The sequence below is a fragment of the Rosa chinensis genome, chromosome 5 (assembly GCF_002994745.2).
Source record: "Rosa chinensis cultivar Old Blush chromosome 5, RchiOBHm-V2, whole genome shotgun sequence".
Classification (NCBI taxonomy): domain Eukaryota; kingdom Viridiplantae; phylum Streptophyta; class Magnoliopsida; order Rosales; family Rosaceae; genus Rosa; species Rosa chinensis.
The window spans coordinates 19,149,678-19,157,398 of NC_037092.1; the positions used below are offsets into that span (position 1 = coordinate 19,149,678).

Here is a 7,721-nt window from a genome sequence, read left to right on the forward strand (position 1 = left end):
AAATTTCCCCACTGACACAGTGATCTACTTCAACTTCACTTGTACAAAATTCAAAACTTATTCTATAAGGGTGGACCTGGAAACACATATGGGAATATGATTGTGATAGTTATAAGCTTGTAATTCCCATTAGAATCAGGTTCAGTGAAGTTGTTACAGTTAAACAGCCTCATATTACTCTTATCACCAAATTTCCTCTGGAGAAAAATGTGCCACAACTAATGACAGGGTCCAAGGCCAAGATTTCATTACCAACTGAGCAACGGCCATTGGGGAAACTTTATTATGGTAGTAACATTCTAACCAAAGTACCAAAACACTTGGAAGTACAAAACATTGAGGCACAACAGGCATATTGTTTTTATTTCTTTCTCACAAGTGACGAGAATCAAACCGAAAACTACCACTTTCTCACCCATCTCAATACTAGTTGATGAGGTAGAACCCGTATGCAATATTTAAGTACCTCTAACGTGCAACTAAATTAGAAATGGTCAAACCATTTACTGATAAAATTTCTGGTTCCGTCCTGACTATACCAGCAATAGGCGCATTCCTTTCCGCCGAAAATGCAGGCTTTGTAGGTGCAGGTAATGGCAAGCTTTCAGATATCAACAGAGATATTGCATCTGACAGGTAGGTCGATTGGCTGCATTATCCTCAACACATAGCAGACCAGCACGGACGCATCTTGACAGTTGATCCATATTGAATGATATGCCTAGTGTTGTATCCATTAACTTTAGCCCTGCACCTTCTTTCCATAACTTCCATGCCTGAAATTAACAACATTAGTTTATAACTTTATATCAGTTCAATTAGGATATCTGAATGATTGAATCTCATTGATCCAATCATTACTGCTGAGATTTGTTTAACATACATGTCCTACTAAATTGAGCGCATGATTGTCATTGTAGAAACTGTTGTTTTCCCTACGCTTATGATTTCAAGCATTAATACTCCAGAACTATAGACATCAGATTTTGTGGAAAAAATTCCTTCCATGGCATACTCAGAAGGCGTAACCACTACAAAAAATGGAAAATATGCAAGAAGGGATTCTGTTAACGTTTAGCCATGATATGCAAAAGTACATGCTTAGCAACCAAGAGCAAAAGACAAGTATTGTTTACTAACGGAGTCCCAACAATCCTACTACTATTTGCTTCTAATTCGTTATGTGCAAAAATCCTTGCCATACCAAAATCAGAAATTTTTGGATTTATATTTTGATCAAGTAGAATGTTACTGGTTTTTAGATCTCTGTGAACTACTCTCTTTCTTGAGTATTTGTGCAAATAAAGCAAACATTGAGCAATTCCTTCAATTATGCTGAAACGCCTATTCCAATCTAGAAGAACGCCTCTGGTTGAATCTGGCCATGTAAAGAAATTTGGAAATTAAGTAATACAGATATATACAAGAAGATTCAGAATGGACCTTCATGTTTGCGCACTTTCTCCCACAACTGCAGTTCAATGCTAAGGACCATCTACTTTTTAGGTCCTCATTCAAGGATAATCATGGTCAAATATCAGCCAAGTCAGGAGTTATTCAGCCATATCTGCATTCCACTTTCATCAAAGAAATTGACTGTGGTTATCTGCACAAATGGGATGACCAATAACATGGCTGATTCTTGTAAGTAAAATCCTTGAAGAGTGACCTAATGAATGGATGGTTTTAATTATTGAACTACATAGTTAGTAGCTATATGGCGGTCCACCCTTGATTCTTCGTGCAGAACAAAATAAACAATTACCAAATTGTCTACTAGTTTACCAAATAAAAAGTAGTCTAAACTCTTGTTTGGCATGTACTCATATATCAAGATCCTCTCTTCACCATGAATGCAAAATCCATAAAGCTGAACAAGGTTTGTATGTTGAAGTATACGATGATCAATTCATTCTTAAACTCTAAAGTTCCTTGCCCGGAACATTTTGAGAGCCTCTTCACTGCTATTTCTTGTCCCATCACTAGTTTTCCCTGAAAAATTTATCATAATACACAAAGGTCACTGGAGTCATCAAAAATTATATTTTTCATGAGTTGTCTAATGATTAAAGAGAAAACTATGACATTTCTCTGCTACTTATATAAATTTAAAGAAAATAATAAAATGCACACTAAACCCTTGATATTAATTAATACCTTATAAACAGGTCCAAATCCCCCTTCTCCAAGCTTGTTTTCTTCAGATAAGTTGCATGTGGCCTCCAGCACAGATGTATAACTAAATACGCTTAAATCATGACCCACCCTTCCATCATTTTAAGTCCATTCACACCAGCAGGTCTATTAGAATTCATGAAATTAAGCAGTTTGTTGTGATCGACCGTTATCCTCTTCTCACCTATTTAGATTAACTAGTGACTAGGATTACAATCTCTAATTGTAAAAGCATCTGTTTGAAAAAAAAAAAAAAAAAATTGTCAAGATGTGAATATGATATGTCTAATAAGATTGCATCAGGCTTAATCAAAGAACATACCTGAAAGTTTTCTTCTTCTTAGTAGATAGCAAAAGATGCAAAATGTGATTACCAAAACAGCACCACTAATAGCAGCGGCAATCCAAATCCATGTATGAGTTGCACTAAAAAAGTAATAATTAATTACATAATTAATCGTTTCTTTCTGGTAAAGAGAGTGAAAATTAGTTATATGCTTAGATTCAAAAAATAATTCATTCCACTCCATACAACAACACTGTACATACTACCCAAAACATTAAGCTGAATCAAAAAGAAAAAAAAAAAACATTAAGCTGAGTTACTGGAGACTTACCATTTTCATGGCTGATGATTTTGTTAGTTTCGTCAACACAAAACTACTTGCAGCACCCGGTTGACTGAGGTTTTCAATGAATTCACAGTCTACACTCCAAAACTGGCATCCAGTCTGATTATCAAATAGAAAGTTGAATCCAAGTCAGTCACAGTTTTGCCAACAAGAATCTTTACAATCAATACTAGTGCTGCTGTAACTTCCATTTGGAACAAAGTTGAGCGAGTACGGGCATCATGAAGTAAAAATTGAGGTGATTGGTTTAAAGTAACCCTTTTTCAGCTCATATTGATCATCAAAATCTGCCAAACAATCAGGTGGCCAGGAACTTCTCTGGCACCCTCCATCAGTGTTATAGCCTCCACAATTATCTGCTCGTGCAATATCAACACCTCCATTATAGTTATAAAGTCTCCCATAGAAACTCATCACCCATTCTGGTAAATATTCACCATTTTGATCATCTTTTTCAGAAGTGTACGTCAGGCAGTCTTCATTCTTATTTGAAACAATGCTAAAATTGAAAAGAAGCCTTTCATCTGGTAAAATGAATTCAAATTTGTTACCACTAGCAGTAAAGTTTCCGCTTCTCCAATAAACCACCCAACGTCCCCGGATTTCCAATTGGCGGCCATTTGGGTCCCAATCAAGGGTAAATATTCCCAGTGGTGGGTAGTAATTAGTTGTCCACGACGTCAGAGACCAAATGAGGCCATTGCTATGGTTGACACCTAACTTCATGCCTGGCGAAAAGGTATCTGTCAGATAATCAAAACTTTGCCACCATGCTTTGCTGATCTGTCAGAATTCAGCTCATGTAGGATAAAATTTCCAGAATCCAATAGTTGAGCAGCAACAGCAGTAGTACTTTTTGGAGCAGAACAGATCACTATAGGAGGATCACCATTGCCGCCACCAGCTCCATGGGTTGTAATTTTCAATGTATTGTTAGTGTCCAAGGTAAGAACTCCCAATGGGTATAAAGTAGGTTTGTCCCGGTTGGCCCCATGGTTGATTTGAATCACTTTTGATGCACAGGATAGTTAGATATCTGTAGTTGGAGTGGGAAGCGTTCACCCAGAAAAGCAAAGTGAACTTAGCAGAGGCAGAAACTAAGGCACTAGAGGAATTGAGAGTGTCGCCTACTTTCAGTGTGTTCCCAATATTGTCTGGTGCAGCAGCAACATGGGAAGTCCACAAGCTCGAAAGGATGATGAGGAACAAAAGTAAAAGGTGATCAAACCTACACGTACACATGATACTTGTGATGAACAAACCAACCATGAAAATTTGATAAACATGATGCCTATTTAATCACTCCTAAGGTCAAATGCTGTACTGGTAGAAACACAAGAGTCTATCCTAGGTATCTTCTGGGAAAGAACATCTGTAGTTTTTATTAATGAAGAAAAGATAACATATTTTCTATCAGACAATTGAATAGGGACAAGTGTTTCCTGGACAATAATGCATTCTTGGAAGACTTTTAAGCCACTTAAATATTTTGACACACTGAGTAGGCTATTATATTTCTGCCTGCATGCGCATGGAAGACTGTAGATGCCATGTAAACCCTTTGATACTCTCAAATGATCAAGGTTCAACTGTCAACACATAAAACAGCAGTACAGTACTGGACCAGATGGAACTCCCTTGGTGGTTCCTATTGGATGGTATGTTCTTTAATAAAACAGTTTGTTGAGGAGATGACTGAATCTTGGAATACTTTTAAAATTCAAGGTCAAGGGACAACTCAACTCTAAGAAAGACCCAGACAACAGTCCAAAAACTATATGCTACATTCTCTAGGTACCAGGAACATTCAACAACTGCTATTGCTAAATAAGCTATGATATTGCTGCCTGCATGGGCATGGAAGACTAGATTCCATGTAAAAAAGAAAAGAAAGGACCCTTTGATACTCTCAAATGATCAAAGCTCAACTGTCAACACATAAACAGCAGTACAGCACTGGCCTAGATGGAACTTCCTTGGTGGTTCCTATTGGACAGCAGATATGTTCTTTAATAAAAAAGTTTGTTAAGGAGATGATTGAAACTTGGAATACTTTTTAAAATTCAAGGTCAAGGGTCAACTCAACTCTATGAAAGACCCTAATAACACTCCAAATAATATATGCTAAATTTTCTAGGTACCTGGGAGATTCATCGACTGCTTTTGCTAAATAATCCGGCAAAGTTTGCCAAACGCAGGTTCAGCATTATTTAGTACAGGCAGGGCACATATATCAGGCCTGTGGACTTTGTGCTTCACCCCCTAGTTCAACAAGTATCGCTATACAACTTCTACATCGTAAATTGGGTTTGCATTTGCAATCCCTTAAACTTGATAGAAGTGTTCTGAATAAAAAGTGTGTGCGTGTCTCTCTCTCTCTCTCTCTCTCTCTCTCTCTCTCTCTCTCTATATATATATATATATATATATATATATTCTTTCCTGGTAATTTAATTACCGGATCCTTGAGTTCTCAAGGCTCTGGGACTTGGTTTTCTGTTTAGGGTAATAGGGGCTGGTCTGTATTTGCATCTCACCAGGGTCAAACATTAGCTTACAACTATATATGATACACATGAAGATTCTTCATCTTACAACATATACGTCTCCTAAGTTTAAATAGAGTCGTCCTAATTCCAGACTGAAATAATAGTTGTAAGTTTTAAAAAAATAAGTTATGATAACAAAAATTGGAATCAAAAGACAAAACATTTGCAGATATTTGAAAGAAGAAAGATTCAATTAAAAATCCATAAACCACATTAGTTTATAAAAACTTTCAGTTCAAGGATATAGATAGATGTCTTTCTACGCATCAATCATTACAAATTTTATGTCAAGAAGGCACTCATATTCAGATATGAAGAACATGACACTTGATCGTGACAATGTGGTTCAACAACAGAGAGATCACTTGTTTATGAATTCATACCTAATGAATCACTACATAGACATATCTTTTTAGAAAAAGAAATATATCATACTCAGTTGGGAAAGCATGAATATCACATACAGATTCTATATCTTTCCATCTTTTTATTCAACCCCAGAACCTTTTTCTGAAACCATCTTTACTTCAAAATTCAGACTTTGGGTTTGCAAAATTTTACCATAGTGATTATAATAATGCTTGCCTTACAGCCGCAAGGGGCAAAATAGTGTCTGTGTGTGTGTGGCTCCTAAACTATTATATCAGAACCATAGGAGGCATTTTGCAGAAAGCTCATGTTTATAGTTTTGGAATGCGATTTCTAGAAATGGCAGGATGGAGGAAGAAATTGGTTGCAGATATAGAAAATTCACCAATACATACTTCCCTCTGTGGAATCCGGTGAAACTACGATTGAGCGTAAATTAAGGATGTGGTGAGTATTGTAAGAAAATATCCAAGAAGATGATTTTTTCTCTGTAGAAACACTCAAAGGAAGTTGAAGTTCTGAAAATGCCTCCAAACCTTTCTTGTGTCAACAAGAGATGCCAATGGAGGATCCACCCAATAAGACAGATCATTAAAAGATATCTACCCAGCCACATAGCAATACAGAAACCATATACATGGTGTAAGGGTAACCAAGTGTTTATTTACTCTTGTAATAGATACTACTGTAGGCTCTATGTAATGAAAATTATATAGTTCTTCAGTTCCAAAGAGGAAGTTTCAAGGAAGTTCATGATTTATAAAGCAGTCTTTTATATACAGTAGAAAGTAGAAACACAAAGAAGTTCATTTGCCAAATTTTTGAAACACATCAATAGTTATTCATTCTAGCTTGATAGGAAGTTACCTCTCACTTGACAGCAGCAAAGTTTAAAGAGAGGAAATATAACATCTCTGACTTGGCTCCATTTTCAGTTTTGATTATTGGTGTGACCTTCACAGGATTATTCCGGATTCCACCTTGTGAGCAATGACTCTTCAACACTATATATCTCCAATTCTCCATAAATGATGGAGAGTCTGCAATATGACCAACTTGCTGATATCAAGAACTAGCAATGACTTCACAACACGTCCAGTGAGCTGAGTAGTGCAATGTATAATTCTGGGCATGGAGACCCAACTTTTCACTCTAAGATGAGAATAAGTCTTATAACAATACTGCTCTTCAGAATTTCATGCAATGCCAAGATGGTTATCATTCTTGGGGAACTTATCTTCAACTTTGTTCAGGCCTTTTACAGAATAGCATAGATAAAAGGCCTCCTCCACTCTCAACTAAAACACTGCTAATCTTTCTCCATTGTAATAATGGCTCTCGGTCAAAGCACCCGATTAATCTCATTAGTTTGTTCTGCTTCCACCGTGAAAAGTACACTGCACAGACATAGCAATCCTTAAGAACCCGATCACCTTATATGAGCCTGAAGCTGCAATACTGTTTGAGCCCTTCCCTTTCCATCTAGACCCCATTAGACTCTGCAAGAACATCAAACAGCTAAAACATTTCAGACCCATGACTTCCTTTTTCTTTTCTGTTTTCTTTTTATCTTTAAGAGTATGGTAAATTGAAACAAATGCTATTGATTCAAAGTTTCAAACAACCCCACGAACCACCAACCCCGTTTTCATATTCAAATCAACAACACCTAATAAACAGAGTTAACTAAATATAGAATAGAGGAAACTGCAAACAGTAGCACAGCATTTACTATCAGTTGTGAACAAAGAGGGAATCAAAGTTAAGAGCTTTAGGCTGAAATCGTTCAAAGATTGGAACTTTATTTGTTAATTTAGTTTCTCCTTGGGTATTACATTTGATATTTCTGGAGCAGAATAGAACAAAAGCTGATACCTTGTCGGGTTGGGATAGGATGGGGGCGACTCCAGTGAGGGAAGCATAGACGGTGAGAGTGTGAGACTGTCCGGCCACTCGCAGCTTTCAAATGTTCAGAAACAGATCACTTGTACACTTC

General features: G+C 36.8%; 1 long non-coding RNA gene across 3 annotated transcripts; it reads right to left on the reverse strand.

The window, feature by feature from the left end:
- Nucleotides 1-250: 250 nt before the first annotated feature.
- Nucleotides 251-7,721, reverse strand: LOC112165185. Of its 3 annotated transcripts, none has more exons than XR_005810949.1 (7): nt 7,601-7,721; nt 6,593-7,224; nt 2,793-3,993; nt 2,498-2,601; nt 2,158-2,410; nt 1,444-1,992; nt 251-776 (listed from the first exon to the last, which is right to left on the reverse strand). It is a non-coding gene; the product is annotated as an uncharacterized LOC112165185 (long non-coding RNA). The 3 variants fall into 3 exon arrangements; XR_002922698.2 differs by having other exon boundaries at nt 2,793-4,035; XR_005810948.1 differs by lacking the exon at nt 251-776 and adding an exon at nt 1,318-1,378 and having other exon boundaries at nt 1,786-1,992; nt 2,793-4,035.